Here is a 27,809-nt window from a genome sequence, read left to right as displayed (position 1 = left end):
ACTTGCCTATTTTAACATTGAGGAATGAAAACAAATATGAACTTATGGAGGTAGGGTGGTCGGGTTAAATGTCATGCAGTGACAGCTAGGGAAGCTATTATTAATGAAGGATTACAAGGGTTTGTCCAGTACTTTTCCATTTTTTTTGACTCATTTAAAATAGAGATTTCCAAAAGAAGGAAAGAAAGAAATCTCTCAGTGTTGCTTCAGGCAAAATCTAGGAGTTGACTTTCCCAGGGGAGGAAGGGACAAGTGCTGCCTCCCAGGCAGTGAACAGCTGCTCTGGTGACAACTGCCAGATGGAAGAAAAGGCATAGAGATGTTGAGGGGATTAGAGAAAACAGATACACTGAAACTGCTTTGAAAATTCTGTTTCCTAGACTCCCAACATCATATGAATTATTAATTTACACATTAGGAGACAAAACTAGAATCTTTAAAAATAAATAAATAATAAAAACTGAACCAATTTTGTCAATTCTAACAATCTAAACCATTTGCATGTACAAATTGTACTATTGTTAATTGTACATTAAAGGACTGCAAAAACGTCCACATTAAATGCAAGTATGAAAATAGCTTCTTCTGTTCATTTCTACAAAATTATGAAATATTGTTCTATATATAAATGGTCTATTTATAAATATATGTGGATCAAAATGTTGGCTACAAGTGGTATGAGAAATAAATACACTTTGTTGTTTTAACTTTAATGCTAGAGAGTGCTGGCCCTTACCAAACTTGTTTGCTCAAATGTCTGGGGAGCAACATTTTTGGCTTTGCAGTTCAATCTTCGTTACTGTAATAAAAAGTTGATGGGAAGTTGACCAATGGCCTAATTCAGTGCATGCACATTCAAACACTTCTGAAAAATGATATGATCCTTCAATTCATGAGCTGATGTGTTAGTGCAGTAAAATTATGTTACCAACATTTTTGACCAATACCAGATGAATAAAACTCTGAAGTTACAAATAGGATTCTTCCAAAATAAATACTTTATTATGTAACCTATACACAGCATTACTACTTTCAGAAATAGAATAAATAATATTGGTGTGTATTGTACTTTCTTCTGAGTTAAAGAGTAAACTACAGATCAGTTACAAATATAAAATATGGTGAAACAGACTTTATATAATATGGAAGCTTTCAGATTATTAAAACTATTGTTTATTGTTGCTTATGGAAAATGCCTACTGGTTTAATATATCAAAAAAGCTATCAGCTGGGTTATATGGCAAGCATAAAAAAATATGGCTAAGGAAGAGCTTTATATATCAATAAATTATATATAAATAAATTAGAAACGTTTTGTTTTAGTCACCAGTCCAAGATGAGTCATTGGTCAAGATATCCAGGTCTGAGGGACAGTAGTGGCAGTGAGGTTAGAGACATCATGGGTTAATAAATTAAATGTAAAGAAGAAGGGAAAATATGGAATGTAAATGGGCAGAAATATAGATATTTACATGTATATTTAGTTCAGCGAAACAGAATGTTGGACTCTGGGGCTTCACACGAAGATGGATGTCCAAGAGAAGATTTAGAAGTGAAACAACATTATCTTTTCTCACCTTCAGACAAAGGCACAGTAGAATAAGGGATCATGAAAATATTACAGGAATGTCCTCAGCACTGGTGTTCTTTATAATTGTTGGCAAGGAACAGGAGCAAAGTAGAAAGATAGCAGCACTCCGATCTTGTAAAATAAAACCGCCTTTATTATTTAATATTTTTTACAAGATTTGAGTGCTGCTATCTTTCTACTTTGAGCTATAAGGTATGTGAAGGTGAACATATCTTTTGCGTGCACCCTCCAGAAGAAAATACATATAGGGGCAGATTTATCAAGGGTCGAATTTCGAAGTGGAAAATACTTTGAAATTCGACCATCGAATAGAATCCTCCGACATTCGAATTCTGAGGATTTTATTCATCGTACAATCGTATTCCGTTCGTACGATTGTACTCCGATCATACTTCGATCGTACTTCGAATTGAACGATTTTATTGTACGATCGTACAATTTTCCTTCGATACCCATGTGACATGATAAGTGACTAAATAGAGTTCTGGTGGGCAGATTTATCAAGTGTCGAAGTGAAATTGAGGGAATTTTTAAAGTTAAAACATTTGAAATTCAAAGTAATTTTTGGATACTTCTACCATCAAATAGGCTACTACGACTTCGACCTTCGATTCAAAGTAAAATCATTTATACTATTCGATAATCGAAGTACTGTCTCTTTAAAAAAACTTCGACTTCAATACTTCGCCAACTTAAACCTACCAAAGTGCTATGTTAGCCTATGAGGACCTTCCAGAGCATATTTCTAAGTTTTTTGTATTCGAAGGAAAATCGTACGATCGTATGATAAAATCGTTCGAATCACACGATTCGAAGTACGATCGGAGTACGCAGGGCCGGCCTTAGGCCAATTGGACCAATTAGGCCCAATTGGGCCCCGCACCTCTGGGGGCCCCGCACCACAGGGCAGCACAGATAATATTTCCCCCAGCACATGATGCTGCCTGGCCTGCCCCCAACTTTGAGAGTCCAGCCCATCCCCAAATCCATAGGTCCAGCCCACCCCCAACTCTGATAAGCCAGCCTATCCCCCAACTCCATAGGTCTAGCCTGCCCCCAACTCTAATAGGCCCAGCTTTTCTCCAACCTTGATAGGCCCTGCCTGCCCCCAATCCAACCAAGCCTGCTCCCAAGCTGAATCGGCCCAGCCTGCCCCAAACTAATTGGCCCAGTCCACTCTCCTATTTCCTCCCTCTCTCTCTTACCCTGTGTGCCCCTATTATGTGCCCCTATTTCATCCCTCTCACTCTCTTACCTTGTCTGCCCCTTTCCTTTCTATTTTGTGCCTGTATGCCCTTATTTTCCTAAATACTTGGTGTGTCAGTAGCCAGCAACACTTTGTTTAGGGGCCCCGCCAACATGGTCCCAATTGGGCCCCACATTTGATAGGACCAGCCCTGGGAGTACGATTGTACTACGATCGGAATACGATCGTACCATGCAAAAAATCCTACAAATTCGACTTTGAATTTCGTAGTATTCAATTTGATGGTCGAATTTCGAAGTATTTTCTACTTCGAAATTCGACCCTTGATAAATCTGCCCCCTAGACACCAGCCCTGTAGGGAGGGGATGAGAAGGGAACATTTATCTGTAACAGAGTTTTGGGGTTATTATGGGTGTTGGTAAAGGAAATAAGACCATCTGTGGGTTTGTATGTATTTCATTAATAAATTCCTAATAAAGATATTTTATGTGTTTTTTGACTTTTCACTGGTGTTTTTGTGGGAGCCTTCCTGTATTTCATGTGTTCTCATGAATGCCATTTCAGAGTGGATCTTAAAAACCAATATAATGATATAGAAAGTATCTTAGGATGGAAGCTTTGAATCAAAAATTTGAATAACCACATACTTTATAAATGCTACAAAAACAAAATTCCATTAGGGTTGGACAGGTTTTAGTTTGACATGGTCCCGTTACTAACCTCTTGCCAACCTTGACACATATGTGTAACAATATTTTTTCAAGCTTGCTTTCAAATAATTACTCTACTAAATTGGATGTAGTGAAGCATATCGTCCTTCATGTTGCATGTTATACTACGGCTTAGATATTAGCTGACTTAGCCAATATAACAATTGGTGATGTTTTGTACTAACAATGACAAAAAAGTAATAACAAAACAACTATATGGGATTTTTGCATTTTGTTTTAGTATACTGTACATTTCATGAATTATCTTTTAGAAGTAGGTAACCTATTAAAGGCGCAGTAATGCATGTAAGGTTAACTTCAGAATGATTGCACTGATATGGAAGCAAAATGTTCTTCATAGTTGGAACATCATCACTTAATGTATGTCATGATAAACAATTACTGTATTTCAACCAACTGCATTTGCTTCTGGTCTCTAACACAAAAACAATACCTTGTAAGTGATTTCAAAATCTTGGTTTCCAAACATTGCACATATTAAATCCAATACCCCTAAAAACTCTATATTGTCCTTTTAAAAAATATTTTATATTGAATATCTGTACATTTTTACAGTGGTTAATTATGCCTTTATCAGACCTTTGAGGTGAGCCCTGTGCAGCAAAATGCAGTGCCATATACGTAAAAGGAGGGAGAGCCAGACTAACATTTATTTATATATATATAGTTTTGTAACACACAAAATAGATGCTATTTGCTCACTCTAAGGAAGACATTATGCTTTATAAACTTTGTACTGTATACACCCATAAACCTATTGATGATTAAATTAAATATGTTGTATTACAATCATTATCATTATATTTGTTAAGAATGTTTTTGTGGTGTACTTTTTATACTTTCTTTTCTTCTGTTTTTAAAACAAACATTCATTCTTAAAATTATCCAAAATACTTTCCAAGTAAGTATTAAAGAGCTGTCAATCAGTGTCTAATCCTAGTTCAATCGGTCATCAGGTTCATGTAGAAGATGTTGGAAATCCCATTGATTTATTTAATTCTGCACAGTATATTTCAATAAAGTGTACTATGAACCTTCCTGCAAGATCAGTAATGATAGCATAGGTACATGCCAGAAATACAAGTAGCCACACCCACAACCCCTAATCTGTCCAAGTGTGTTGAGCTCGTTGCTCAATGACAGAGGTTTGGAAACCTCAAAAATGCTCAGTAGAATAGAATTAATTGGCACAAAGAGTGAATAGCAGTTAAATGCTATGCGTACTTAAATGCTAGTTTAAGGAGGAGAAGGAGAACCTGAGGAATTACTGTATCATCATATTGTTTGTAGTTCTCAGTTTTTATTTGGCTACTGAATCCTTTGTTAATAACTTTCCGTGTTTCACATAGCACTTTATAAAAAAACATTTCTTTATTAGGGATGTAGCGAACCGCCGATAATGTGTTCGCGAACGCCGTTCGCGAACACCGGCAAAAAATGCGAACAGTTCGCGAACAGTTCGCGAACTTCGAACATCCGAAAATCGTTCGATTCGAACGATCGAAGGATTTTAATCGTTCGATCGAACGATTTTCGTTCGAATCGAACGAAAATCGTTCGATTTTAGCGACCGAATGGTCGAATGGTCGAACGATTTTGACGCGAACGCCTATTGGCGAACGTCGCGCGACGTTCGCGAACTTGCGGCGGACGCGAACAGCCGATGTTCGCGCGAACAAGTTCGCCGCAGAACAGTCCGCGACATCCCTATTCTTTATCCTTTGTTACTAAAACTGAACAGTACTATTATCAACATGGTAATGAAAACTTGGTGTTTTCCTAACATTTGCAGTTGCTTAATGATCTTTTTTAACTGCACTCACAGGCTTTCTTTCCTGACGCAAATGGTGAATAGAGCGAAGAAGCCCCTACCGAAAGAATGCATTATGTTTATACTATATTGTGTGTTTCTGCTCTTTCATAAAAGAATCTATAACGTACTCTGTAGCTTTTCTTTACAAAAAAGAACAAATGTTTTTTTAAGAAAGCTGATTGTGACAATTATTTAGTTAATAATGTATTAGTACTATAATTTATAAAGAAATTAAAAGTCACAGCGTAATTATGTGACCATATAAAACCACAAGATTGGTGGCTACATGGGGGGGCATTATTCATCATAATCTACAGTATTTGTACCATCAGTGTATAATTTCAGTTTGCTCATTTCACACAATTTTCCTTGTAGTCTATTCTTTGACCGTCTCTTTATTGTCTGCTTCCAGAGCATGAGGTCTTTTTCCTGTCATTATGTTTTGGTACTGTATCTACTTTGACTCTCCAGTGCCCTTCATTCTCGAGGATCTTCTGTTAATGTTTGTTCACCCCCCTCTCTTCCCATCCTTTCAGTCATGACATAACAGCATTCTGGTCATATTGGATGCACCAATGTAAGGGAGAATAGTAGGAAGGGAAGTTATGGGTCAGTAATTGGGTGATCAGGTGACAGACTGCGCAAGTGGAAGGTGAGCGAGTGGGAGTACATTGTCAGGAAAGTGAATGTGAGGAGTTTGGATGGGGGGGTTGATTTGTGGTTGGGTCTGGTTGGAACGAAATTAGCCTGTAAGTTTAATGGTCATGGAACTCCTCTGTGACTTATAATATCCTTATATTTTACAAGAGGGGATACTTTATTCACTATATAATTTACAGTCTGTGCCATAGGGAAATGGCCACACTATAGATTATACGAGGATATTATAAAAAACAACATATTTTAATACAAAAATGGCACAAACAGAGAAGAAATCAGTGGGAAAAAGTTTTCACGTTTTCAAAAACTTTTCAGTTATTGAGTTAAATTGTATGTATAACGTCAAACATCGTTGTTGTTAGAGTTTTTCATTGACAGCATGGGATTAATAATGTCCTTAGTGAAGTAATAAACACATTTTGCTTGTGGTTAAAATATGTTTGGAACATACTAATGAACTATTTAATATAATCAAGGAAATTCATTACTTAGCAAAAGCTTACAATCAGGCTCCTTTACTATAAAGGCACAAAATGTAGGAAACAGGCACAAAGCAACATGTTGCCCCTACCCCCAGAGGTTGTTCTTAGTTCCCATCTAAAAAATTATATATCAAAAAGATAACTTTCCCAAGGCCTTTTTCTTTCAGTAAAATTTTTTTTTTATTTATATTCACTTTAAAAATCAGATACATACTGACCCCACATGGCCCACCTTACGTGTTTCACACCCTCCGGTACTTAATCATATGTGTCTCTCACCTATGACACCTATGATTAAGCACCGGAGGGTGTGAAATGCCTAAGGTGGGCCATGTGGGGTCAATATGTATCTGATTTTTAACGTGAATATAAATAAAAAATTTTTTTACTTAATATAAAATTTAAACTAAATATAAACTATTTGTTGGTTAAGTATTTATTCTGGGGGTATAGTTTCCCTTTAACCTGTTTTTCAAGCAGCATATCTAGTAATAGATAACTTTTGCAACAAAGTTTGCTCATGTACAAGAAAGAATTGGGGTCAGAGGATAGCTCTTCCATTTATGATTGAAAATTAAGGACTTTAATTTAAAGAAAGATGATACAGACTAGTCTGATGTCATGCAATATTTAATATGCTAAATAAAACAATCAAGGAGGAAAATAATTGTCTCAAGATAACAAGCATAGAAGACTTCAATACAAACATCATTTAATTTCCAATTAGTTTTAATTTAAAATGAGTCACTCTTAGCTTTCATAATTATGTAATTCTACTTTTTTCAAAAATTGTCTGTGACAAATTGGGCTGATTCAGCCAAAAGCAAAATAAAACAAATGTGACCTAAGGTCATTTGTTATTTTCTTTGTGAACAAAGGAAAATATATTTAAACTCATTAAAAGTGTTTTTCTTTCTCTCTTTTTTTTTTTACTTTGCAATAACCTTTATTAGGAAAGCAGAATGATTTAGACATATACAATATACAATAAATTATTCATCCACACTACTGCTGTGTGTGCTTTATAATTAGTTGTGACACTTTTAACAGTGCATGGGTTGCACCCCCCAGCCCCTTATATTGTGGTCCATTATTTGGAAGAAGTATATAAAGGGGTAGCAGCTATCACTTTATCAAACATTGAAAGGCACTCATTATTTTTAAAACAATAATCATATGTAGGATTGGGACAGATGTGATGGAGAACAACTTACCTCTGAAAGTGATGTTTGTGAAGAAGACTTGAAATGTGGCCATGTGGCTTGACTGAAAGCCACCTAATGGTGAATTGTGCATAAAATGGTGCTCACCTTGTGTTGTTCCTGTGTGTCAGGAGCTTACTGGTGTTGCTGGGTCCGGTTGGCGGGTCCAGTGCGTTCCAGCAACGGCGCGGTGTGTTCCAGTGATGTCACAACAAGGGCATCATGACGCTGGCTCCAGGGATCTGGGTGGAGCAGCGTGAAGATGCAGGCAACACCATTTAGTTCGGCACAGAGGGTTTCCCATTGCTCAGACATCGTTTTTCCTGGCTACACTTTAAATAAGTGACTTTCTAATTCTACTGAACTTGGTTTTGACTTTGCTCCTGTCTCTCGACTATTCTTCTGTAACCCCTGGAACCCTGCTTGGATTCGATTCACTGTTGCCAACCTTGCTTGCTGTTTGACCATTCTATTGCATTTACCCCTGGTACTTCGCATGGACTTGATTCACTGTTGCCAACCCTGCCTGCTATCTGACTACTCTGTTACACTAACCCCTGGCACCTTGTATAGACTTTGATTTACTGTTGCCGACCCCGCTTGCCTGACTGACCACGCTCCAAATTAACCCCTTGGTATCCAGCCTTGTGTTCTTCTATTTGTCAACTGGGACACCTGCCTGATCTCTCTGTGTTACGGGTTTACGTGGCCTACCTTCATCACCAGAGCAGACCTTTATAACTGCCGGCTCCTACACCAGGTGCTTACTGAGAACCTCTCTTCTGTGACTACAGTTCCCTGCTCTCTGCTGCTTCCACCGTTAATCCCGTATTTCTCTGTACTCCTTTGCAGTCACATTATCCAGTACCTGAAGCTACTCCACAGGTCGGTGCATCCTGCTAGATTCACAGGCTCCCATACCTCACCTTCACTACCCTCCTTCCGTACCTAATTGGGGGTTGTACATGTGAGGGGGCTTCCTCAATGCCAGTGGTTCCTCCCGGTTCAGTAAGTCTGACACTGTGGGGCACATTTACCTTGGGTCGAATATCGAGGGTTAATTAACCCTCAAAATTCGACCGTCAAAGTAAAATCCTTCAACTTCGAATATCGAAGTCGAAGGATTTACCGTTATTCCTACGATCGAAAGAATAATCCTTCGATCGAACGTTTAAATCCTTCGAATCTATCAAAGGATATTCCTTCGATCAGAAAATTGTTAGGAAGCCTATGGGGACCTTCCCCATAGGCTAACATTGGCCTCGGTAGGTTTTAGGTGGTGAACTAGGGTGCTAGAAGAATTTTTTAAAGAGACAGTACTTCGACTATCGAATAGTCGAACAATTTTTAGTTGGAATCGTTCTATTCGAAGTCGAAGGTCCTAGTCGAAAGGTCGAAGTAGCCCATTCTATGGTCGAAGTAGCCAAAAAAAACATTTGAATTTCAAACTATTTTTCCTCTATTCCTTCACTCGAGCTAAGTAAATGGGCCCTGTGTGTCTGAGAGAGGTCCTGTTGTCAGATAGACAACAATCTCTGATGAGAGAGAGAAAATAAAATAAAGTCTTAAAAACCACTACGACTACCACTACCTACCATTATGAAAAGTTAAATCTTGTACATAAAAAATGCTAAGCATAGATGAATTATCAAATCTGCATTTCATCCACTCATGGATTACAGAATTAAACATTACATTGACAGAGGAACAGATTGGCAGTCTTATCTTAAAGCTTCTTTGCAGCACTAGACTCCAACAATTAAATTACAAAATCCTCACTAAATGGTATAGAACACCTGCAAAACTACCTAATTATACATTAGATAGACTGCCTGTTGCTCCACACGGAGAAAGCCTCCACTTTTAAAAACTCTCTTGAACCATTTCTCTTCAATGCTGCAAAATATCTCATTCCTTTATGTTGGAAGTCCATGCAGATACCAACCATAAAAGACTGGCTTATGAAAATAGACAAACTCTATGTTTTTGCGGAACTATCCGCAAGCACAGAAGAACAAAACGTAATTTTCATGGCTATATGGAGGAGATGGCTAAAGTTCAAGGAATCGGAGCGGTATAATACATTTATTTAAACCCTCCTCCATTTTTTTTCTCTCCTTTCCCCCCTTTTTCTCCCCTTCCTCTCTTTCCCCCTATCTCACCTACCTTCTAACAGTCCACCCATACCACAGAAAGCATATGTTGACTAGTTGTTATATGATCTATGTTATAATGTTGAAAGTACAGAATTATTGCATTGAACTGTAAAAATGCACTGTTTTCATTCTATATTCTACTGAAAACTTCAATAAAATATTACACTACGAAAAAAATGCTGAGCAGACCTATGTGAGGCTGCCACCTACCTGCAACTAAGTTAACAAATTTTGGGCCAGATTTAAATTAATGAGAAAACGGTATATGTAATTTATCACTTGAAACTTTTTGGGCAATATTCAATTTGTGCAGTTTTTTTAGCCGTAGACGTCACTATATTTTTCATGTGATAAACAGTGAGATACATTGAATTGCATCTAGTTCTATGGGAGTCCATCCACCCACTATTTACAAAGGTACACTTGCCTCGATATGTTTAGCACTAGTGATGGGTGAATCTGTGAAACGCATTGAGGTCAATGGGCGTCACAATCATTTTGACGCGCAGCAATTTTTATACTCGTGACTATTTTGTCCAAATGCATTAAAGTCAATAAGCATCCGAATAATAATAATAATAGTCAGGAAGGACCTTCATTCTAAACTCCAGTCAAAAACATGGAAAATCACAGTGGACAAAAAATGCATGCATTAAAAAAGTCCCAGAACCTAAACACATAACTGCATAACCTTTAATAAGCTATATGCCTAATTTCCTCTAGATGCCTAATATGTCTCACATATCTTGTGTATATACTGTATGTCTTCTTTCACAGCCAGCAATAGTCATTATTGGCTTCTTCTGTTACTTAAATAAACTAAAAAGAGCTTACAACTAAGCCTTTTAACTTAATGAACTCTTGTGTCATAAACCAGAGGTTTGAAACCCATACAACTACTATCAGGACAGCTAATAACCCTTTCCACTGAATGAAACAACTACTTTGCCATTATATGGCTTATATCTCAGAATCCTAGGTAGGAACTCTTTAAGCCAGTATCTATCCAAGTAATGACAGGAAACTATATATTTAGATTTATCAGGCAGCTGAGAAGGTGTTGGTAACTACCAAAATATTTTTTTAAATGAGACCACACGCATATTGGCTTAGAAACAGAAAATAAATGAATCTGTTGGTATTCAGAAAACCAGCCTACGGTAACCTTGATTCAGTTGGTCTTACATTTTTCATGTTCTAAATGTCCTAGAACAGCTCTAGCAATGTTCTTCTCAACTCAAATTCTGTACTTTTACACTCAATGAACTAAGGCTAGTGCAGATAGCCTGTGTCTCTGCCTGTATATAATTGCAGACTGAGTAAGCCTTTTAACACATTTGATTTATCTCGTCCCTATTTCCCATTCTTGCTTTTTTCATACGTTTTATAATTTCTCTATATAAGGAACATGGGTACAAATCTTCTGTGTTTTAGTGTTATTATTATCGTATACTGCAATCTGTATGAGAATTCTGCACAGTGCAGTTCTAACACAGACTTGCATATAGTAACAAAGATCTGTTGATCTTTGTTTGTTTGTATTGATACAACTTGCTAAGGGAACCCTGCATGCCCCCGCCCCCCAATTTTAAAAAATGGAAAGAAAAAACAAAACTATGTCGTACACAGCACAAGTAAGAATTTTTAATCACAAACTTTGTGGCTACAACTCTAAATGCCCATTATACAAAAACATAACACATACAGTACATGCCAGTATAGTTATTACAGAAAATGGACAAGGAACACATTGACCTTAGACATGCATTTTTTAACTCTAAAAAATTATAATATGCACTCGAAGCACTTTGTGTTCCGAAATCACCCAAAGTTTCCTCATGAGGCAACTTCAGGCGACTTCGGAAAACGAATCGTACTGGTTGCCATCCCGCCGGCAATTTACATTCTAGCCAGCGGGAGGCAGTGCGGGGAGATTAGTTGCCCTGAAGAAGAGGAGATTTGACGCTGGGCGACTAATCTCCCCAAATCTGAACGTGTGTCTCTGCCCTTATGTGTATCAGACACAACAGCATCTAAAAATAAACCCTTATGATAACATTAAACATACAAGGAAGCTTTTAACTAAGCATGCTGTGTTAAAGCTCAGATTGTCAGGCTTTTGTTTGTCATTTGATTATATTTCCGACAGCAGTGAGAAGCTTTATCGATTATCTAGTCTGGAAGGATTAAGTGTGAAACAAGGCTCAAAATCCTTGTTGGAAAAAATGATACTTTTAAACCAGATAACAAGCTGACATGCTTCTGAGAGGGGCCTTATCTGTGTTTGAGTCCTTCACCTGTGACAATCAGGCTTATCTCCGTTGCTTCTTTATGTTTAAATGGATTGCCTCATTTTAGTAACGATCCTTACTGAGATGCAACTGCTTTAAAAAGAGGACTTAGAAATGTAATGTTATTCATTGTTACAGTTGTAGATGAAGAAGGTTAGCCCTCAGTCATGAATATATGCCATTCATGAATATATGCCATTCATTAAAGGTACTTGTATCTAAAGGCTTCCACAGTGGTCTGTGTCAGTGGCAAACTAGTACAGGTATAGGATCCCTTATCTGGAAACCCGATATCTAGAAAGCTCCGTATTATGGAATGGCTGTCTTCCATAGACTCCATTTTATCTAAATAATCCAATTTTTTAAAAATGTAAACATTTGCTCTGTAATAATAAAACAGTACCTTGTACTTGATCCCAACTAAGATATAATTAATCCTTATTGTAAGCAAAACCAGCCTATTGGGTTTATTTAATATTTAAATGAATTTCTAGTAGACTTAAGGCATGAAGACCCAAATTAAGGAAAGATCCATTATCCGGAAAACCCCCAGGTCCCGAGCATTCTGGATAACAGGTGCCATACCTGTACCTAAAAAATTGGACACAGACATAATTTTTACACAGATCAAGATAAATATTGACATCCAATTTCAGAAGGTTTTCAGTGCAATTACATCCAAATTGCATCAAAGGACATTGAACCCAATTGATTCAGACCACAATTATACTGAAATTATGGGGGAAATGCTGCCTTTTGGGTTAAAAAACACTGTGACGTGCTGTAAATTGCACTGTCCACAATGCTGTGGTGGTGACCGTGAGCCCTAAAATCCTGTGCACTATACCACTTAGGGAATCTGACCCACAATAAAATGAAAGAATATATTCCACTTGCAAATGTTTATTGAAGTTACATTTCAGTCTGAGCCTGACTTTGACCTTAACACTCCTTTACCTCCATCAGTTTAACAATCTTCTGCCATACTTATTCTATCTTTTAGTTTACTTTTTTAATAGTTTAAGGCCGGAACTAGGAATAGGCAGCAGAAGACCAAGGGCTAATGCTGGCAATACAAGCAGAGATACTGTTATTTGGCAAGGTTTCCATACGAGTAGATCTCTCCCTGATATGCCCACCTTGAGGTGGGCAATATCGGGCTGATTCGATAGTGGGCCCATGAGCACAACAATTGGATCACAACAATGAGCATACAGGTGTCAGATCGAGGACCGCATCAAGGAACCAATGCTTTCCTCAAAACTGGATTTTTAACCCTGTCCAATCAACATCTGGCCAACTTTTGGACAGATATCGATCTGTTTAATCTGTTGGCAGCTTATATCTGCTCCTATGTGGGGACCTTAAGGGTACAATCATTTTGATAACAAGGAGAATGCCTTTTTAGAAAATGTTATTCCAGTGGTTTGTCCAATTTTAATGAAATATCAGTAACAGACCCTTGTTTCTCCTTTTTCTGTAATTAGGTTTGTATCTGACACTAACACAAAATGTCACCATTGCCTTGGGTGCCAAAGCATCTTTGCCCAGCTTACATGTCCCTAACTTACAACATTGCTAACATGATAAAAAAGTTATTTTGTGTGTATGATAATTTTCTTGGGTCAGAGCTAAAAAAATCTTAGAACACAGAAAATCTAATACGGCTTTATCTTTTTATCAATATTGTGCAGAAAGGAATGATAACCGTTAAATTAATTTTTGAATACAAAGTTTGTCTAGCGTTTGTAGCTGAGCAGGACATACCAGAAATAGCTTTATAATTATGCTAATTAATTTTTATGAACATTTGATATGTCTTAGTATCAGCTTACGTGCTTCATAATGGAACCTTGAATTCTTTGTATTTGTTCAAATACGTTTCCTGCCTTACACACAGCACCCTTTCTCTCAGATACCATAATATAGCTTACTACAAGATTAACTGAATAGAAGAGTGAAAGAGAATATCATATCACCTGATGTTTCTGCCACATGTTTGAAGGTAGACATTGCAAGATCTTGTACAGAGGGCTGGGAAGCCCCCATCTAGAATATGCTATTCCGTTTTGGTCTCCAGTGCTTAAATGGGACATTATTGAATTAGAGAGGGTCCAGAGAAGGCCAACAAAGCTGGTAAAAGGTATGGAAAGTCTCAGTTATGAGGAAAGACCGGCCAAGTTAGAGTTGTTTACACTGGAGAAGAGGATCTTAAGGGGTGATATGACAACCAGGGCCATCATCAGGGGGGCACAGGGGGTATTATTGTACCTGGCCTGGGCTTAAAGGGGGCCCGACTGTGTTACACTTTTCAAAATAGCCAGGCCCCCCTTGACAGCGCCAAAGCTGTGCCTAAGCTGCTGAAGTCGTGAACCACCGAAGTCCCGAACAGCTGAAGTCCTGAAAAGCTGAAGAGCCAAGGTCCCGAAGAGCCTCCTGAAACCGTGAAAAAACCCGAAACACGAAAGGAGCCAAAGTTGAAGTCCCGAAGCCAAGAAAAGACCCAAAGCCACGAAAAGGAGGCGAAGTTGAAGTCCTAAAGCTGCGAAAAGACCCGAAGCCACAAAAGGAGCTGAAGTTGACGTTTTCCCCCTCTGAGGCAAATTGGAGAGGCTTCAAATGGGTTTTTCTGACTTACTCTGGATCAGCTATTAGGAAGATTATATATAGACCTAAAATGTTAAACTTGATGGGTGTATTTCTTTTTTCAACCTTACTTACTATGTTAGTAATAATATTATTAATACTAATGTGCAAATATACTTTTTCAAAATGCTTACCAATTACATTTTGTTCTAAATGTGAGGACCAAGTTAATGTAACAACTCACCCTGATGGTACATTTTGTATTTTCTCGCTGCCCATTATAGGTTTCTTCCTTGTGAGTTCCTGGTGCCTCTGTGCTTTTTAAGCTTCTGATATCTGATTACCTGTTGTGACCCCTGCCTGTTTGTGGCTATCCTGACTTCTGAAATCCTGACCCTGCCTGGTAACCGACTCTGCTGTATCTGAATCCCTTCTGATTGATCTCCTGGTTTGACTACTGCCTGTTTGACTCAGTTTGAACTCTGCCTGCCCCGACCCGGCCTGATTTGACTACGCTTTCTGTCTACGCCTTGTACTGCGACCTTCTGCCCAAAAGACTTTGCTTTACCATCGTGCCCCTTTGCTCATCCAGAACCCATTGCTTGGCACCTCTCTTAATAAGACCTGGCAGCATCCGATTAGCCGAGGGTTCCTCCCGAGGTGAAAGGTGGCTGTTAAAGGCAGAAGCAAGAGCCGAGAACAGGGTGCTTAGCATAGGTTCTTGATTTAGGGTGACGACCCTGACAGTTAAGATGTCAGCTCACGGCTAAAAACATTGGACATATCCAGTTGCAGGGGTAAAAAGAACAAAGCCTTGCTCAATGCCCACACAAAGATGCATTTATTAGATGTGACAATGCACATGCAAAATAGAATTAAAATAGATATTAAATACAAATACAAACTGTGGTACATACAAAACAACATACTCATAGATACCTACCTGCATACGAATATTAAATGTGATGACATTGTAGCTTAAAATAAACTGCATCACATATGATTTTAAAGTGCAGGTATAACAGGAATGCACCCATGTATCTAATTACTGTATGTATTATGCATTATTCTATAAGCAATATATACATTATTCTGCAGCCATAAGGTTTTTTCCCCAGATTGAATGAATGTCATGAGATGAGATATAGATCACATTGTTATTGGAGCTTGAAGCACCATCACTTTAAATTACCATCTTTGTCATTTAAAACTGGCTAATCAAATATACATCCAGTTGGAGAGGAATTACTAGCTCCTTCACAGTATATTTCAGATCATCTAGGCTAGTGTTATTATCCAAGATACAAGCCTTCTCTGTAAAATATGAATAATACAAATGCAGTCGTTTTATTTTGTCAAAGATAATGGTAACATCATTTAAAAGAGATATTAACAAAGGTAAAGAAGAGCTGCTATTACTTTCTTCCTACCTCGTTATAAAGTTAAAAAAAAAAAACTGCAAAATATTTGTAACATATCATGAAAAAAAAATAATGCTCCCACCACCAATAATAATAAGATTTTAGAAACTTAGCTGTAAGCTTTAAGAACCATAATGCAATTGTGCATGCAGATTCCTCTCTTCTACTGATGTACCAATGCCTCCTCCCACCATGTATCTTTTTAATAGCAACTACCATGTAGGGAGGTCAAGTTGTTTTAGGTCATTCGATGAAATAGAAACTAGCCTCCAGGGGAAGAGAAAAAAAACAAGAAAAAAATGCAGGCAGTGGCCATGAGAAAAATATCATGAGATGTTCCAATGATTTGTGTTTCTGCATGTTTTGGGTTATAGAAACAAAAAAGGACAGTACGCAGGAGAAATATGAAGAATATAAGTTAGAAAACATAAGTTATAAGATAAGTATATCGGCAGCATAAGAACACCATCAGGGTAATTCTTTCTGTAATGATATCTTAAGTCTACTAAAAAACATGCAATGTGGATGCTGGTAACAGTTGCCTACATTTGGTCATTGAATGGGTTTCTAAATATAACAACAACAACAGAAAGACAGCTCAAAAAAGTAATTTTGGTAATTTTGGTTAATGTTCTGTTATGAGTATATGATGAGTACACCAATGGCACATCTAAGAACTAGGTAATAAATATTTTTTATGAGTAAAAGTCATGAAGTTTATACAAATATGTCTAGTTCTATCAATACATCGTAATTGTTAACGGCAACTCACTTTTTGATTACCATGTACAGAAAATTATGCAAGAAATAGCAACCAATAAGCAATTAAGTTGTATCTGTACACTCTAAATTTGAACATGACATAGATTGTCCATAATCTAATAGTATCACTGTAAAGCATGTTCATGTACACTGCAATAATGCAAGGGCCTTCTTGACTTAGAGATAAAAAAAAATTTGGCCCATCCCTCACAAGAATGGAAATATTCAAAACAAATGGTTAGGTTGCTTTTATAAACATTTCTATATCATCTGCACTATATGGCCAAGGTAATTAATCACTTTTACATTAGGGGGCCGATTCACAAAGGGTCGAATATTGAGGGTTAATTAACCCTCGATATTCAACTGGGAATTAAAATCCTTCGACTTCAAACATCGAAGTCGAAGGATTCTAGCGTAAATAGGTAATAGGTGTGGAGTTGGGGAGCACCAATCATCCAAAATGAAAGATGGTGTGCAAGGTCAGATATTAGTTAGTAATGAAAAGAAAAGAAAAAGAAATGACCCTTTGTATTGCACCTTCCCATCCATACGTTGTGAACAAACAAATGAAGTGTTGATTAAAACTTAACTTTTAATATAAGCAATAAAATGAGTCTAGAAAGCAACATTAAAATGTTGGTTAGGCAGGAGGCTGATTGACTAATAAGCCAGGGGTAGGTGGGATGAGGTCACCTGAGAGTGGCTGTTGGTTGGAGCGAAACACACAGTTCTTGCGATTATTTAACGATTAATGTTATTGAGAAAATATCAATTCCCACATGCCACCCCTTCTCCCACCTTCGGATTCCTCCCTTCAGGTCTATAGTCACCCCGCAGGGTGATTGATATGTCGAGGCCTAAGTACAGCCTTAGTGGCAAGTGAATATGAATTGTAATTAGCACATTCGTTCGCCCCACGGATCTCCGATAGCCAACCCCTTCACCCTCAAGAAGTACCCTCCCAATCCGTTATTCCCAGGCTGTGATAATTGTCCCTATCCGGCACCTGCCTAGCCGGAAACTAAAATTGCACCTGATGCGCGTTTCGCCCGTTCAGTCACGGGCTTTGTCAAAGGCTATCGGAGATCCGTGGGGCGAACGAATGTGCTAATTACAATTCATATTCACTTGCCACTAAGGCTGTACTTAGGCCTCGACATATCAATCACCCTGCGGGGTGACTATAGACCTGAAGGGAGGAATCCGAAGGTGGGAGAAGGGGTGGCATGTGGGAATTGATATTTTCTCAATAACATTAATCGTTAAATAATCGCAAGAACTGTGTGTTTCGCTCCAACCAACAGTCACTCTCAGGTGACCTCATCCCACCTACCCCTGGCTTATTAGTCAATCAGCCTCCTGCCTAACCAACATTTTAATGTTGCTTTCTAGACTCATTTTATTGGTTATATTAAAAGTTAAGTTTTAATCAACACTTCATTTGTTTGTTCACAACATATGGATGGGAAGGTGCAATACAAAGGGTCATTTCTTTTTCTTTTCTTTTCATTTCTAGCGTAAATAGTGCGATCGAACGATCGCAGGATTATTCCTTCGATCGAATGATAAAATCCTTCGATTGAACGATAAAATCCTTTGAATCGAACGATTCGAAGGATTTTAATCCAACGATCGAAGGAATATCCTTCAATCAAAAAAACTTAGGAAAGCCTATGGGGACCTTCCCCATAGGCTAACATTGAGTTCGGTAGCTTTTAGATGGCGAATTAGGGGTCGAAGTTTTTTCTTAAAGAGACAGTACTTCGACTATCGAATGGTCGAATAGTCGAACGATTTTTAGTTCGAATAGTTCGATTCAAAGTCGTAGTCGAAGGTCGTAGTAGCCCATTCAATGGTCGAAGTAGCCCAAAAAAACACTTCGAAATTCGAAGTTTTTTTACTTCGAATCCTTCACTCGAAGTTAGTGAATCGGCCCCTAGGAGTCAATCTGAAGGTAAAATTCTTCTACATTTACATTTTGTTTTATTCTCTCTTGTGGTGGAGATACCCTTCAGACCTTAAACAAACAGCTTATTCAGAATATAATAGAAGCTCCATCCTGACTGTGCCAACTGAGGGATCTGAACAGGGTCTTTATTTTTGTGAATACATATCTCCTTCAGTGTAAGACTACTTTTTATAGGTTCATTTGCTATTGGATTACTAAACGTCCTAGGTGTGTAAAAGTGGCAAAGGTATAGCTATTGCTAATATATCACATATTGAGTCCCTTCACCCACTCAGGGTTTTTATTAACAAATAATAATAATTATATACTACCCATACCGTGCTTTTTGGTATTCACTCTTCCAGGCAAGGTTTTTAAGCAGGGTGACAGTGGTCATGATTTTTCATGACCACCAAATTTGATGAACCATTTTCAAGAGACAGAAAAAAAATCACTGTGAAATAATAAATGAAAAAATACACAGTGAAAGTACATATTTCTGCTTATTAAACACTGCATTGATTACAAAATAAGGAAACAGTAGTGATGGGTAAATTTGCATGGATTTGCGGTGAATTTCCTAATTTCGCCGCCCACAAATTCACCGCAAAAAATTTGCCGCAACAAGAAACGCTCATCATAATTGTTTGGGAACCCCTCTTCATAAATAAACTATTTAATATACTTTTTAGTAGTATGTGCCATTGGGTAATCCGAAATAGAAAATGTTAAAAAATAAGGGCCTCCCCTTTGATCGTATGATTCACATTGCACACAAACATATCAAACAAACCATACATGTTAGGTCACATGAGCCAATTGACACACAGAGTTGTGTCTTTTGCTTCCACACTTCTTCCTGTTACAGTTAGAGTTGTAGTATTTCTGGTCAGGTGCAGGGCCAGATTTACATAGTGTGCGCCCCTAGGCCTGCAGCCGTTTGTCGCCCCTCTCCCCTCCCCTTTATTAGTGCAAATTTTCATCATCTGGACTGGAGCAATGGGGATTGGTGCACGGGAAATTTATCTCCAGTGCATCCCCAGTGTTTTTGAACCAATGTGGGTGTGGTTGGGCAGCATGCCACCCCCCTAAAATCCTGCCGCCCTAGGCCCGGGCCTAGGTGGCCTTTCCACAAATCCGGGCCTGGTTAGGTGATCTCTGAGGCCGCACACACCATCATGAAATGGTGGTTCAAGGCAAGAGATGTAAAAGGACAATATTTACTTAAATATATATTCCAGTTTGATAAGTTTCTTAATATGCCACTTAATTTCATATAAACTATTGACTTTAACAAGGGCCCCAGTCACTGAACTAGCCACAAAGCCCCACAGCATGATGGAACCTCCACCAAATTTGACAGTAGGTAGCAGGTGTATGCGGTGTTCTTCATCCGCCATTCAAAGAGCTTTTTGTTATGATCAAATAACTCAATTTTTGTCTTATCAGTCCAAAGCACTTTGTTCCAAAATGACTGTGGCTTGAATACCGAATCCTAATTTGTTTTTTTAAATGTTTTCCCTTCCCGCCCCTAATTTGCATATGCAAATTAGGGTTCGGATTCGGTTCGCCTGGACAGAAGGATTCGGCCGAAACCGAATCCTGCTGAAAAAGGCCGAATCCTGGCCGAATCCCAAACCGAATACTGGATTTGGTGCATCCCTAGTTTAAACCTCTGAGATAGCTTTTTGTAGCCTTCCCCTAAACCATGATACTGAATAGTGATGGGCGAATTTGCGGCGTTTCGCTTCGCAGAAAAATTCGCGAAACGGCGCCGGCGTCTCGTTTTTGAAGCCGGCGCCCGTTTTTTCGAAAAAAAAATTTGATGGCTGCGAATTTTTTCCGCAAATTTTCGCGGGCGTTTCGCGAATTTATTCGCTGGCGGCGAATCGCGCAAATTCGCCGCAAATTCGCGCCTGGCGAATAAATTCGCCCATCACTAATACTGAACAATCTTTGTTTTCAGATCTTTTGAGAGATGTTTTGAGGATTCCATGTTGTCACTCTTCAGATGAGAGTCAAACAGAAGCACAACTTGCAATTGGCCACCTTAAATACCTTTTCTCATGATTTGACACACTTGTATGAAGTTCAAGTCTTAACGAGCTAATCCAAACAATTTGGTGTTGCTAGTTATCAGTATTGAGCAGTTACATGCATTCAAATTAGCAAAATTACAAGGGTACCCACATTTTTGCACAGTGAGTTCCTGTTCACATTTGATTTAATTTAATACAACTGAATACTGCTTCACTAAAAATCTTTGTTCAGAAAACACCCCAGTACTCAGATGTTCCTGGGAAATGAAAGACATACCACTGTTATCTTTTTTGTTGAAAGTGGAGCAAATTATTATGGAGGCTGAGAGGGGTTCCCAAACTTTTTTATTTGACTGTACAGTCACTTACTGATCAGAGGCACAGACAAAGATGTTAAACGTGTTCTATATAGCAACTTTATACTGAATTTTTGTTAGGAAGCTCTCACATATACAGCGCTCTTAATATTTAACTGTGATACGACAGTTGACTTAAACTAATTAACTTAATTACTACAGCCTAACATATCAAAAATACAAATTCCAATGAGATATGTTTGGTTTTATTACTAAAGGGAAAAGGCAAATGAAAAGCATAATGTGTGTTCTGGGAGTGGGTGTGGAGTGCCAAGTCATTAACTTTTTTTAAAAACATACATAAAACACAGGATTAGATAAATAGAGCAAGGGTGAATTTACATTGTGATTAGGTAATATGTACAACTGTAGTACCACACATAATTCAGCTTCATCCTAAAAACCTTACTTCATGTCATGGAAGTAGTGATGAGCGAATCTGTTCTGTTTCGATTCACCAAAAAATTTGCAAAACTGCCGACAAATACGAAACAGCCACAAATATAATGTCTCACAACAATAATTTTTGTAGCAAACTACATTAGAGTCTATGGACCTTTTTTGTGACACATTGTCACATTGTCTGCTTTGGGGCTACCTGAGGCTGCCTGGGAGGACAAAATGACAAGCATTTTTCACTCAGTATACTGCTATGCAGTATACTGAGTGATAATGAAAAAAAGGCTCCCATGGTGCCAATTTCTTAAAAACAAGTCTGTGATTTTTGAAATTACCTCTTGACTGGTAATAGTATCTACTACTACAATATGGGGCAGATTTGCTAAAGAGCGAAGTGGCCGTTGCTAGGGAAAATTCGCCAGAAATCTCATCCGCAGGGACATCGCCAATTTACTAATCGGTGTAGACAACAATTCACTAGTAAAAGAGACCATCACTAGCACAGTTTTGAGCCCTATCGCCAGATGAATTTTCATTAAGGTGGACTGTCATAACTCCACACAAACTCACTAAAGTGCGAATTTTACAGAAAGTTTTTCCAGAGTTTCCTTCACCACCATAGACCAGGCGAACTGATAAGATGAAGCTTCATCCTCCTCAATCTTATGTCAGTGACATCATATCCTATATGCTGGAAACTCATAAAAGTTGTAAAAAACTTTTTCAAAGCGGGATTTCCTTCAAAAGTTCAAACTTTGACAGTATAAGGGCATCTCTGCAACATATTAAGTGGGAAATGCTTTTCACAGGGTTAAACACAGAACAAAAATGGGAAGTCTTTAAAATGCTGCTTAATAAATATACTTGTCAGTATATTCCACTTGTAAGCAAGGAACGTCGTTGCAAAGCAAAACCTTTTTGGTTCAATAGAAGCGTTGGTGTTGAGGTGGGTAAGAAAAGACGTGCTTTTAAGGCTTTCAAGTTAGCTGGTACAGCCGAAACATTTATAAGGTACAAGGAGGCCAATAAATCATGCAAAGAAGCTATAAGGCAAGCTAAAATTGCTATAGAAAAGGATATTGCAGCAAGCAGTAAAAAAAATCCCAAATTATTTTTTAAATATGTCAATAGTAAAAAAATGAAGCAGGAAGGGGTGGGACCCTTACTATCAGAGGGGGATCAGCTGGTTGATGAAAACAAAATAAAAGCGCAGATTCTGAACTCGTATTTTTCATCTGTTTACACAAATGAAGAACCAGTAAGTGAAGGTTTCCTTCTTAACACTCCCAATTCTAGTAATACAACTAATGATGCATGGTTCACACAAGAAGAAATTCAAAAGAGACTTGAACAGGTTAAGATTAACAAAGGTCCAGGGCCAGATGGTATTCATCCCAGGGTAATTAGCGAGCTTAGCTCTGTGATTGCCAAACCTCTTTACTTAATTTTTCAGGATTCATTGAGATCTGGTATTGTGCCAAGAGACTGGCGAATTGCTAATGTGGTGCCTCTATTCAAAAAAGGATCCCGTTCTCAGCCTCAAAACTATAGGCCAGTTAGTCTGACGTCAGTATTAGGAAAGCTTTTCGAAGGGTTAATAAAGGATAAGATACTGGACTTCATAGCAAATCATAATACTATGAGTTTGTGCCAGCATGGTTTTATGCGTAATAGATCTTGCCAGACTAACTTAATTTCTTTTTACGAGAATGTAAGTAGAGACCTCGATTCTGGGATGGCAGTGGATGTGATTTACTTAGACTTTGCTAAAGCATTTGATACAGTGCCACACAAAAGGTTACTGGTTAAATTAAGGAATGTTGGCCTGGAACATAGTATTTGTACCTGGATAGCGAACTGGCTAAAAGATAGACTACAAAGAGTGGTGGTAAATGGAACATTTTCTAATTGGACCAGTGTTGTTAGTGGAGTACCACAGGGCTCTGTACTAGGTCCCTTGCTTTTCAACTTGTTTATTAATGACCTGGAGGTGGGCATTGAAAGTACTGTTTCTATTTTTGCAGATGATACTAAATTGTGCAGAACTATAGGTTCCATGCAGGATGCTGCCACTTTGCAAAGTGATCTGTCTAAACTGGAAAACTGGGCAGCAAACTGGAAAATGAGGTTCAATGTTGATAAATGCAAGGTTATGCACTTTGGCAAAAATAATATAAATGCAAGTTATACACTAAATGGCAATGTGTTGGGAGTTTCCTTAAATGAAAAGGATCTAGGGGTCTTTGTAGATAACACGTTGTCTAATTCTGGGCAGTGTCATTCTGTGGCTACTAAAGCAAATAAAGTTCTGTCTTGCATAAAAAAGGGCATTAACTCAAGGGATGAAAACATAATTATGCCTCTTTATAGGTCCCTGGTAAGGCCTCATCTGGAGTATGCAGTTCAGTTTTGGACTCCAGTCCTTAAGAGGGATATAAATGAGCTGGAGAGAGTGCAGAGACGTGCAACTAAATTGGTTAGAGGGACGGAAGACTTAAATTATGAGGGTAGACTGTCAAGGTTGGGGTTGTTTTCTCTGGAAAAAGGCGCTTGCGAGGGGACATGATTACACTTTACAAGTACATTAGAGGACATTATAGACAAATGGCAGGGGACCTTTTTACCCATAAAGTGGATCACCGTACCAGAGGCCACCCCTTTAGACTAGAAGAAAAGAACTTTCATTTGAAGCAACGTAGAGGGTTCTTCACAGTCAGGACAGTGAGGTTGGGGAATACACTGCCGGGTGATGTTGTGATGGCTGATTCAGTTAATGCCTTTAAGAATGGCTTGGATGATTTTTGGACAGACATAATATTAAAGGCTATTGTGATACTAAACTCTATAGTTAATATAGGTATGGGTATATAGAATTTTAATTAAAAGTAGGGAGGGGTGTGTGTATGGATGCTGGGTTTTCATTTGGAGGGGTTGAACTTGATGGACTTTGTCTTTTTTCAACCCAATTTAACTATGTAACTATGTAACTATGTAACTATAAAAGGCTTTTGTGTTAACAATATTTTTAACCAATTTGAGGGGCATGCTACACTTGTTTTATGGTGGGCTCATGTCTAGGACTTATAGAATCTATTTTTCTTTCTTCCTTGGACATGTGTAATAATAAGTAGCCACTTAGCATTTTAACTATCATCTCTAATAAAGATGTCTATAAGTCCTATATGTACCTGCCATATTCAAATTGACCTAAGCGTAAACAAAGTTCTGAATTTAACGCTAGTGAAAGATCACTAAGAAATACAATTTTACATCACTAAACATATCAGTTTTTGCAACCCAAGAGTGTATGAGCCCTTGTATTTTTTCACTCTTTTACAATAGCAAATATCCGTTCACAAGGAAAAAGCGCAAAAGACAACAAAAGCCTCTCATGGTGAGAAAGCCTACTTGAGTTAAAACAATTCTAATTGACCATATCTAAAAACAACAGTGATAACAACAAAACTGAGAATAAATACTTCATCCATCATGACCTGCCATCTCTGAAAAGCTTTTTTCCTTGCCCCCGCTGAAATAGTAATCCAAAAAACCATCTACGAGTGAATTCAAACATTATTATTTTATTAATAATATTTGCTTTCATTTGCTGACAAGACAGAGAAAAATGTTCTCTTATTTGCAAAGGTCTTTTATGATGTGGAAATAAATGGTGTGGAAACATTCAGCAAAAATAATTTGTTGACATAACCACAGACATCACACACAGCATTAGAGATTAGGCAATTGGTATTGACAAAGGCAGTCAGAAGCACTACCGGTGAGAGGGCAGCTGCAAAACACGTAGTGGGAAACAAGTTAAAATGAACCAGAAATCATAAAATGTAGGATAGAAAAAATACTTTACTTTTATTTGTTTCAGATACTGACTCTCAAATGAATATGTAGCCCTGTCGAAGATAGATATTGTCAAGTTTGTTGGGTTTGTTTAACAGTAAGGCCCGTTATGCAATGTTTTGTTTTATTTTTGTTGCAGGCACAAAGTGAAAGATGTAGGGAATCTGTAAATTGTAAGAACAATCAAATATCTTGCTCTTGATCAGTTACTCTAGCAATAAAAGTTATTATTCTATCACCTAATAATGTCTAAAATATCATAATTAGATTTCATCCATATGGTTTCATGTGATCCTTCCTGTATATTTGTCTGAAATGATTTTCCTCTTTTAATCTTCATGATGTAGCCTCAGAAGTAGTACATTGATTCCCAGGAACATTGAAAATAAGTTTCCACAGGCATCAGATCTGTTATACGGAAACCCGTTATCCACAGAGCTCTGAATTATGGGCCATCTCCTGTAAACTCAATTTCAAGCAAATTATTACGATTCTTAACAATGATTCCCTTTCTCCTTAATAATAAAATACTACATTGTACTTAATCTTAACTAAGATATAATTAATCCTTATTGGAGTCAAAACAATCCTATAGGGTTTATTTTTTATTGTTTAATTTTTTTTTGAAAAATTAATGTATGTAATCCAAAGTGCAGACAGACCCCTAATCCACAAAGCCCCAGGTCCCGAGTATTCTTGATAACAGGTCCCATACCTGGTGTATGAAAGTTGTCTGGTACACAATGAACTGTTTATCATAGTATAAGATATTTTACCATATTCTAATTATTGAGACAAACTTTGCATATCTTTGCATGATTTATCTCACAAAAACTCAACTGGAGTTTATGGGGTTTTTGAATTGGTTTTATAATCTCATACACACATTTGCTATAATTCATGACACTTTAAAACAATAATGTGGATATAATTTATATTTCTGTGTCATAAAAACTATAACATCTGTCTGTATCTTTTTATAGTGCTCAAACGCTATTCTTGGAATCACTGCATGTCTAGTTCATTTCTCCAGGGAATCTTTGTGACATATTAGCTGAGATCGATGGTTGTACTGCTGATCTAGGTGGACTTGTTTATTCATGCCTGACTAGGCTGCATTCAGTTCCATGTGTTAATTAGAAAGGACATTGAGAGAATAAACAAAAATTTCAACTTTTATCAGTTTTAGGTTGCCAAGTTGATACCGTTGGCACAGTATTATAGTTACATATGGTTACATAGTTAAATTGGGTTGAAAAAAGACAAAGTCTATCAAGTTCAATCCTCCAAATTAAACCCAGCATCCATACACCCAACCCTCCATACCCTCACATAAATTTTATATACCCATACCTATACTAACTATAGAATTTAATATCACAATAGCCTTTGATATTATGTCTGTCCAAAAAATCATCCAAGCCATTCTTAAAGGCATTAACTGAATCAGCCATCACAACATCACCCGGCAGTGCATTCCACAACCTCACTGTCCTCACTGTGAAGAACCCCCTACGTTGCTTCAAATGAAAGTTATTTTCTTCTAGTCTAAAGGGGTAGCCTCTGGTACGGTGATCCTCTTTATGGGTAAAAAGGTCCCCTGTTATTTGTCTATAATGTCCTCTAATGTACTTATAAAGTGTAATCATGTCCCCTCGCAAGTGACTTTTTTCCAGAGAAAACAACCCCAACCTTGACAGTCTACCATCATAATTTAAGTCTTCCATTCCTCTAACCAATTTAGTTGCACGTCTCTGCACTCTCTCCAGCTCATTTATATCCCTCTGAAGGACTGGAGTCCAAAACTGCACTGCATACTCCAGGTGAGGCCTTACTCGGGTCCTATAAAGAGGCATAATTATGTTTTCTTCCCTTGAGTTTAATTTGCCTTTTTTTATGCAAGACGGTACTTTATTTACTTTAGTGGCCACAGAATGACACTGCTTGGAATTAGACAACTTGTTATCTACAAAAACTCTCAACACACTGCCATTAAGTGTATTTGCATTTATATTATTTTGAAAGCATTAATAAATATAAAATTATTTCTCTTTATAAACATATTCCTTCTTTAAGCAGCTAAATTTGCCTCTAGTCTAGTATGGTGTAATGTTCAGATGGAGCCCTTTTGACCCATCCCTTTTGTTTAATCACAGTTGTCTTAATTTGCCAAGTAAAAGTAACGTATGGTAGAACATTGTTAGGCCTTACATCAAAGTATATTTTTACAGTCTACAAGCCCTACCGCCTAAGTATCCTTACTGGGACAACTTTTGTTTGTGCCTAATGAAATTATTAAATCCTGCT

The sequence above is a fragment of the Xenopus laevis genome, chromosome 2L (genome assembly GCF_017654675.1).
Source record: "Xenopus laevis strain J_2021 chromosome 2L, Xenopus_laevis_v10.1, whole genome shotgun sequence".
In the NCBI taxonomy this organism is placed as follows: Eukaryota; Metazoa; Chordata; class Amphibia; order Anura; family Pipidae; genus Xenopus; species Xenopus laevis.
This window is presented reverse-complemented; position numbering follows the sequence as displayed.